Source organism: Protopterus annectens, chromosome 10.part0 (assembly GCF_019279795.1).
Source record: "Protopterus annectens isolate FY-2018-M chromosome 10.part0, PAN1.0, whole genome shotgun sequence".
Classification (NCBI taxonomy): Eukaryota; Metazoa; Chordata; order Ceratodontiformes; family Protopteridae; genus Protopterus; species Protopterus annectens.
In genome coordinates this window covers 1,290,026,271-1,290,035,297 of record NC_056744.1, presented here as the reverse complement: position 1 = coordinate 1,290,035,297, position 9,027 = coordinate 1,290,026,271, and positions in this window count along the sequence as shown.

The window sequence follows — 9,027 nt, the reverse complement described above, 5'->3', positions numbered from 1 at the left end:
GGAATGTTTAGGTGTCAGTCAATCATGGAAATAATTTTAAACATCTGCCTTAAGCACAGTTTGGATATTTCTGCTATATATGTGTTTTTCTTTTACTTTTCTCTTCTGTGACTGCTTAATTCTTATGATTCCTGATATTAAAATTATAAGGGACAAACTGTATTAGCAATTTGATCAAACAAGGGATATATTTTGGTAGCCAAGCAAGACAGATCTAACATATCAGTGAGTGAATTATTTGCCTGATCAACAGATGCCCACTGACATATGACAAGAGTGGGTAGCACATTGCTGCTTTATGATACTGCACAATCAATGCAAAGTATGCATATGACATGTTCATAATATTTCAAAACAATATTAAGCTATACCATGCGTGCTGGATGGGAACTATGAGTGACAAAACAGTGTCATTATGCTGTGCATAAAATGACAGCATTTTTTGACCCTAGGCCACATAGTATTACATTATTAATTATGATATGAAAATATAGCTAATATTCATAACTCCTTTAGTACATACATATTTATAATGTTGTTTTTTATTTCAATTTTTAATTATCACACACAGCTTGGTCCAAATATGCCTGTATTGTACTCCATCTCTGCATAATTAATGTAAAAAGGGAAGTATGTCATATTTTCATAGCTTTTGAAAACCGTCCTTAATAACTGGAGCCCTGTACATTCCACATTGAGTATTTCAATGTGCATACCAAATAAATAGTACCAGCTTTTAGATGCTACTTTGATTCATCACACATGGCCTACCTTTAATGAGATATTAGACTCAGTATTAGAATATTGCTAGTATTAATGTGATGTAGCTCCCCTGGGATGGCAGTATCCCACTCCATTTTTTGTTGTAGTATTATTGTAAATATTTAAAACATTTAACATTTTCCATAACCTCTAGCAAACAGTCTTCAGAATCTCAAGCCCTGTGTATTCTGTTTCTGAAAATCCAATTACATGTGCTAACTCCTACACATACATGCGCATTCATAAACACATGCATGTATTGTCTACTTCCTGAACAAGCACAATTTGTCCCATACATAACATCTGTTGCAGGGACATTTTTTGTTCTTATTTTCACAATTGGCCTTTTCTTCTTTTTAAGAAACTAGTTTGTTGTTGCTCTCCTTGTTTGCCTGCTGTAACTGCTGCATATGCTTGTTACTGCATTCTCTGCTGCTACAAAGCCAGACCTCTTCTCAGTTTGTTGCTGTTTTCCTCTTTCACTTTCTGTCACTGCTGCATAACTTTTAATTGCTGAATTCTTTGCTGCCATATCACCTTGTTTCTTTTAAATATTCTCAGCACTTCTGAAAAAAATGATGTGCCATCTCACCTCACGGTCAGTAAGTCATGTTAAAAAATGGGGGACACTGTTGGATGGACTGTCAAGAGCAAACAGTAATATTGAAAAAAGAAGGGAACAGGGAAAGTAACATACATGAGAAAGGACAATAAGAGGCAAGAGAGAGGGTGAACTACGTGAAGAAGAAACTGCAGAAGAAGAAAAAATATGTTGGCACAAAAAAGGAAAGAGTTTCCATGCACGATGAGAGGAGGGATTGACACCAAGATTTTTTGAAGTACATAAACTGAGGAAAAATATTCAATAGGGGAGAGAATGATGATAAGGAAATGCAAATTTAAAAATATTCCCCCTAAACTTGAAAAAAGGAAAAACAGCAATTTTAGAGTAATTTCCGTAAATGTGAATAGTATTATTAACAGTGTAAGAAGTATATGGCTACTGGAATAGTGCAGTAAATGTTACATGAATGGTATAATGTTAGAGGCTGCAAGACTCTAGACAAGTGAATAAAGACTACAAACAGAATTGTGAGGTGGAAAAAATATGGAACTTAGGAAGTGAAAGTTGTTCTTGAGTGGCTGTGTTGTGTAAAAAAAAACACTAGATGTAATGTTGGTAAGGATGGGAATGCTAACTGTTGTGGATATGAGATGGAAAGAACATGTTTATGGAATTATAGCACTATATACATATATAACTAGCAAGGAAAAAGAAATAATCTGTTTATTTAAATAGTGCACTATGTGATCAACACGAAAATTATAATTATAGAAGACTTTAAATGTGATTTACATTGAAGATGTAAAAAGAAAGGGAAAGATGCCTTCCACACACCTAGGCAATTACAGATCCATAAATCTGACCAGCCTCATATGCAAAGCCATGGAAAGACTTATCATGGAACTAATTAGTCAGGACATACAGAACCTCTAAATACTGAAACCATTTCAGTTTGACATTGTCAAGGGCAAGTCATGCTTACCCAAACTGGTGGAATTTTTTGAAAAGGTCACCAAAGCAATAGATGAAGGCAAAACAGTACTCAGTACATACCTCGACCTAGCCAAAGCTTTTGACACAATTCCCCACTCGGGTATAGTAAAAAAGATAAAAACAATTGTAATAAGCTCCTATGTCACCTGCTGGATTGCTAAATGGCTCACAGATAGGATGCAGTAAATCAAAATAGGGAAAGTTGCCTATGCAAAGAGACCAATCACTAGTAGAGTCCACCAAGGTTCTGCGCTGGGACTTCTCCTGTTTGGTGTCAACTTTTTCGAAGTAAAAGGAAATACGAAACAACTCTGGCTGACGTTTTGCAGATGATTGCAAGCTAGGAGCAGTGATTGAATCTATAAATTATTTGGCCATCCTGCAGGAAGGTTTGTAAAAATAAATAACTGGTGCTAAAATCATGGTCTAAAATTAAATGCCAAAAAAATGCATTATTGCATTAGGAAGTCATGTGTCCCAGGGAATTACCACATTAACAATAATCCTATGAAAGTTGACCCAGTTATTCAGGATTTCAGAACTTATATGAAGAGTGACCTAACCTTTGACCAACATTTGTCCATTGTTGTAAGAAAATTCTTTTCTATATGGCACAGCTTACAAACAAAGGGATTGTGTCCCAGATCTAGAGATATCATTGTCCCCATTACTCAGCCATCATTAGGACAGACATTGAATATAATGTCCCCTTTGGCATGTATCTATCCGGCCACATGCAACAACTGGAATGTTCACAGAGATACCTTACTAAAATGATACAGGGCCTAAATAACATGTCCTATATGGATCAACTCAAAGACTTGTCACTATACTCAGTATCCTACAGACTGCTAAGAGGTGACCTGTGTCTGGCATATAAGGCATCCTCTGACCAAATACTGATGGATTTACTGCACCACAGCATGTCAAGTTGCTTCAGAAATATTAAGCTGAGGTATAAAAACCTCTTCTGCAACATCAACAGAACAATTTGTAGGGATAGGTATATCTCACAGAGGATACCCACTCCTCTGGAACAGACTCCCCATCCAAATAAAACAAAGTTCGTAGCTGTCCATATTAAGACTCAGCTTAGATATATGGATAGGAAACAGAAAATATACTGGAGGACTACCCCCATACTACCAATGAACAGAGGCAGCTCCTAAATGATTTATCCCATGCATGTGTTCCCTCACATTATCTGTAGTATGATCCCAATTATTCTTAGTAGGGGTAATATATAATGATTGACCATGGAATTGATAAGGTCAATCTCTAACCAAATGAGCACAAAAATGGAAATTGGTTCGGTTTAAAATGGCTTACATGGGCAGCTAGCCTACTTACCTATGAACGTATGCACCTATAAAAAACTACAGAAAGTGAAACAAAATTGGTAAATTAGCTGTGTGAAACCTAATTCAATGAGCTTATAGAATGAGGACACTTGGATCTGAAAATGATTCTTTTGTATTATCAGGAGGCTTGAGAGTAGCAAATAGTGCTATTCTCATGATGGGCTTTTCAAGCTATTTAGCAACACTGATTTACATGATAGGGAAAAAAGGGGTACATTAAAATAGGAAAGGGAATCAAAAGAGAAATGAGAAATTATGGGGTGAAACAGCAGAGTGGAAAGTATAGCATTTATGGCAGGATCATATAACCACGGAGGACTTTTATAAAAAACGATCTGAATGGTGAATTGAATTTAAAATGAAGTATAAAAAGTTTTTTTTTCCAGTGACAGGATGATATAAGAAAGGAAGCAAAAGTGAAGTATGGAAACTTTATAGACATGCATTATAGTATTTAGAGAGTAATTCAAGAAAGTATTATGACATGTAAAAAGAAATATATAACAAGAAATCAAGAAAAAACAAGGCATTACAGTTTAGGCAGAGATATTATTTACAAGGGAGGAGGTATCTGTATGTTTAGGTAAAATAGTAAAGGAGGACTAGCATAATGAGAGGTTTGAAACATGTAAAAGGAGAGGTAAAAAGAACACAAAAGCAAATTATGAATATTGTAGTACAGCATGTGGAAAAGATGTATAAGGGTATAAGGATGGAAAATAAAAGATCATGGAAAATCAGAGAAATTCACAAAATGAGTTAAGGAAGAATTTATAAAGAAATTACTGTTAGTGAATTAGATAAAATACTTGGGAAAGTAAATGTTGATTTAGTAGCAGGCCCAGATAGTAAAGGGTATGGAATGTATAATCGATTAATGGATTGGCAAATAGAGTATTTTGTAAATGTACTGAATGAAGGTTGAAGGAAGGTTTTGTTTACGAAAATTTATTGGTGTGGGATTTTAAAATTTATACTGAAGAAAGATGAGAAGAGCAAAAAAATTGGAGACCTATCGTGCCAAATAACATGGATTATAAAATTTATATGGGAATAATACAGAAGAGAATGGAAAGAAGGACAATTGATATTATAGAAGGAAGTATACATGGTTTTAAAAGGGAAGGGACATCAAAATTGTTACTGGTTGTGAGAGAAACTGTGGATGATGCTATATGTAAACTGGAGGATGCTTCTAGGTGATATTAACCAGGCATTTGATACTGTAGGACATGATGCTTTGCAGGATGTTAAGTGGAAGTGTAGAATATGTAACAGAATTAAGAAAGTGTGGCAGTATATCAGAATAATAGATTGAGAGTGTTAGTGAATGGGTGGCTGAGAAAAGAAATATGTATGAAGTGTAGTATAAGACAAAGACATCCCATGAGTGGAATATTGTTTGCATTGTTAATGAATGCTATGCAGGCAATATAGTTCTTCATCTGATAAACTCTTATTATTATCAAGCGACTAAACTGTTTAATGCATAGCTATTTGGATTTGTGCATTTTTCTTGTTCCTTTAAGGTGATTCATACGTGTTTTTACAATATGGTATAAGAAAAATGAAAAATAGAAATGTATATGTGTGTATATACATACATACATATATATATATATATATATATATATATATATATATATATATATATATATAGGTAAGTGTAAATATGTACATTTTGTAAATATGTAAATAATATTTTATGTGTTGTATTAATTAAAAGACCCCCTACTCTTTTTATAGGTGCCACTGGATCATTTAAATCCACCTATGCTGTCACCAACTGAAGAAGATGTGACCTCAGTTTAACATCTCATCCAAATGACAACACACTCAGGAGTGTAGTGCCACCTAATGCTGTATGGCAGTGTCAGCATTTCAGTCACCTGGAGTGGGAATAAAACCCACAGCCTTCTGCTCTTCCAGCACCAAAGCAAAGCTACTACCTATTGTGCCACTGACACTGCTCAAAATAAGTATGCAGACTTAAAGATAATTAATTTTTTTGACTGTTGTTAGAAAAGTCGGACAAATACTTAAGGGAGACTAGTTATCAGAATGCTATCAGGGCGAATTTACCAGGGGAGCTAGGGGAGCTAAAGCTCTGCCATTAATAGTGCAACATTTATTTGTTTATTTAAAGCAAAAATACACAACAGTAGAGTTTCTTTGTTTTTAAAATAAATAAATAAATAGGAGTTTCCTACAGCTGTTTCCATTGCTACTTGTGTTATAGCAATAGTGCTTGCATAATTTTTGTCTGTCTCTGTAGCTTATTTTGCTGTGCAGGATGTCAGTGTGAGAGAAAGAGAGAGAGAGAGAGAGAGAGAGAGAGATAGTTGTTGTCAGATTTGGGCTGGAAATTATATATTGCTGCTGGTTTGTGAGTTTTGCTGCTATTTAATTCACTCCTTTAATTCTTATCATGTCTGATCGCCCACTGCCAGGTTATTCTCCCAGCTTAAAAAAGACACCAAGATCTTGAAGTTACGGAAAAGAACTCACAGTTTGGGATTTGGTTCTTTACCTAATGCAGAGAATCAGCAAGAGTGGGATCAGAACTTTTTGGGCTCAGACCTTTTTCTTCCAGATGTGTTGTAGTAGGGGAGAAAACAAGAAACATTTTTTGCCAACCTTGGCAACATAAGGAACAATCCCAGAAAGCGAGTAGCTTCTGACAGAGGCAGTCATGCTAAGTCTGGGGCACTTTGTTTACAAGTGATTGAGCCCAATCTAGAAAATCTCAGGCACAGCCAGAGTTTCCGCAGTACAAGCAGAGAGACTGCAGTGAAACTGTCCCAGATTGAATATGAGTGCATGCAGCAATGGAGATTTAACAGAGGGGCAGGTGAGGAACACAACATTTTTGGTGTATCAGGGTTTGGCACTGGAATGATGGTTAAGGTTTTTACTTCACAAACCCAATGTACAGGCTTTTATTCTCATCTTTAAGAGAAATTGACTGGACTTAAAATGGCCCACAAGGGCAGTTAGCATAGTATTTACTATAAGCCTGTAAACTTGTAATAAAAAAGGCACAGTGGTCCTATTCACATCTTGGCAGAAGTGATGTACAATCCATCTTATTGTTTATATAGCTCTAAAATATACAAATCATGGCACATTCACATTTTCAGTCTAGATTTATCCCTTAACACAAATTTTCAATGACCCACATTTGTTTGTGCTTTTTGAAGCAGTTATGTCAGCTAATGACTAGATGGGAGTGATAACCTAAGAGCCCAGGCCAAATAGTAAGTTACTGCATAATTACCTCTCAACTCTCTGGTATTCATTGGAAAAATACCACTTTTTAAGCTTAAAGCAGCAGTTAAAGTCTGATAAAACACACACAAATAAGGATCCAGCTGTAGGAAGGACTCCACAAACACTTGAGGTTTGGATAAGCACTTTTGTTCCTTTTCCCCTTATATTCTTATATCGCTAACAAAACTAATCAGAATTAGTGATTAGTTAAAAATCCCTCTGCATTCAAGAGTCATCATTTAAAGAGAAATTTTATTTTCTCCAAACACTTAATGTCCACGTAGATCAAAACTTTACAAATTAAAAGCGTAAAATGTTCATTTATAAGAGTCATTCTAAATATTTTTATATAAACTCCATAACTGTGTGAAATTTTTTCTGAAGCCTTGGCTTTGAGGTCTAGATTTTCACAAGACATGTTCTACTGACACTAATGGAGTTAGTTTTGAAAAATAATTCTGTTTGGTTTCAGGGGGAATATTTCAGACAAATAAAAGTAGTGGCAATGGGGGAAATTATCAGACCCAGTTTTTGCAAACATTGTACTGTGGTTAAGAGAAACAAAATTTGTTTTTGAATCAATATATCAGAAATCTGTCTACAAGTATTTCCAATATGTGGATGATATCCTTATTTTATGGGACAACGACATAGAAATAATTATTGATTTTATTGACTATATCAATGCCACAGCTAGCTTTTTTTCTTTTACTTATAACATGGACACTGAATGTTGTAATTACTTGGACTTGCATCTATACAAAAATAAAGAAAATAAATGCTATGAGTCATCCATTTACAGAAAACCAACTCATTCTAATAGTTTTTTTTTTACATTTTGAAAGCACTCATCCATCTTGGCAAAAAAATAATTTGGTAAAAGGCCAGATGATTAGACTCTCAAGAGTGATTTCTGATGATATATGTTTGCAAATAGAGCTTTCCACTTTGAAAACCATGTTTAACAAAAGGAAATATCATAAAACACACTTTGGATGAACATGAAACTTTAGTTTTAAACAGCAGAGCTATGTTATAAGCCGTATTATTAAAATATCCAGACCTTCAAATGAAAACTACCAAGAAAGACTATGGTATGAATACCAACTGTGTCTTAACAGATGGCCAATATTCCCCCATTATCAGACAAATCATTGAAAAAAAACTTGATAGGGGTGTTACGGGCTTTCAATTTTATAGACAAACAGGGTCAAATACCTAAGACAGTATTTCATAAGGGTAGAAACATCAAAAATATGTTTGGAAAAAATAAACATTTAGTTGTAGAAAAAGGCCACAATGGAGGAATGAATAAGTATGGAGCTTGCAAGGAATGTAGATACATTTATATGACTACAAATATGACCATCAGGGATTACAATAAAATTCTTTCAGTACAGAGCATTTTGGACTGTAACACAAAAGGAGTAATACGTGGCATTTTGCTTGTCTTACAGTGTTTTCTATATAGGAAAGACTGAAACCCAACTTAGAAAATGTATCTATCAAAATGTATATGCTGTAAGGAAAAAATACAGTTCTAACGCCCTTCTTAGACACTCTAACACTTGTCCCAATTTTAAGAAATTTGTTTTTTGCATCTTGGAGAAGGTTGAAATGAATGATAGGGGTAGTAATTGGACATCGTTTTTTTAGAATATAGAGAGACATTTTGGCAAATTTTACTAAATGCTACAGAAACCCCAAGGATCAATGATAGAATATCAATACATACCCCAGGATTCATGAAGCTCGGCACAAGGACAGTTTTAGCCTTGCGCCGAGCGTCCTGCTCAGAGATGGTGTAGCAGCACCATATGAATATTTATGAAGGCGTGCTGCCGCATTCTTGACTTGCACAGAAAATGTGTGCAAGTGCAGGGGGCATGTTTAAGTGCTTTACAGAGGCTTAAACATGCCCCCACAGTTGCACAACCTACATTGCTTACTATTAGAGCCTGCCTCTAATAGTAAGCAATATGTCAGTGTCCATGGATACTGAAATGTATGCAAAGCATACAAGAGTGTCCACGAACACTGAAATAAAATCAAAGGTGTAAACACACAAGCACATTG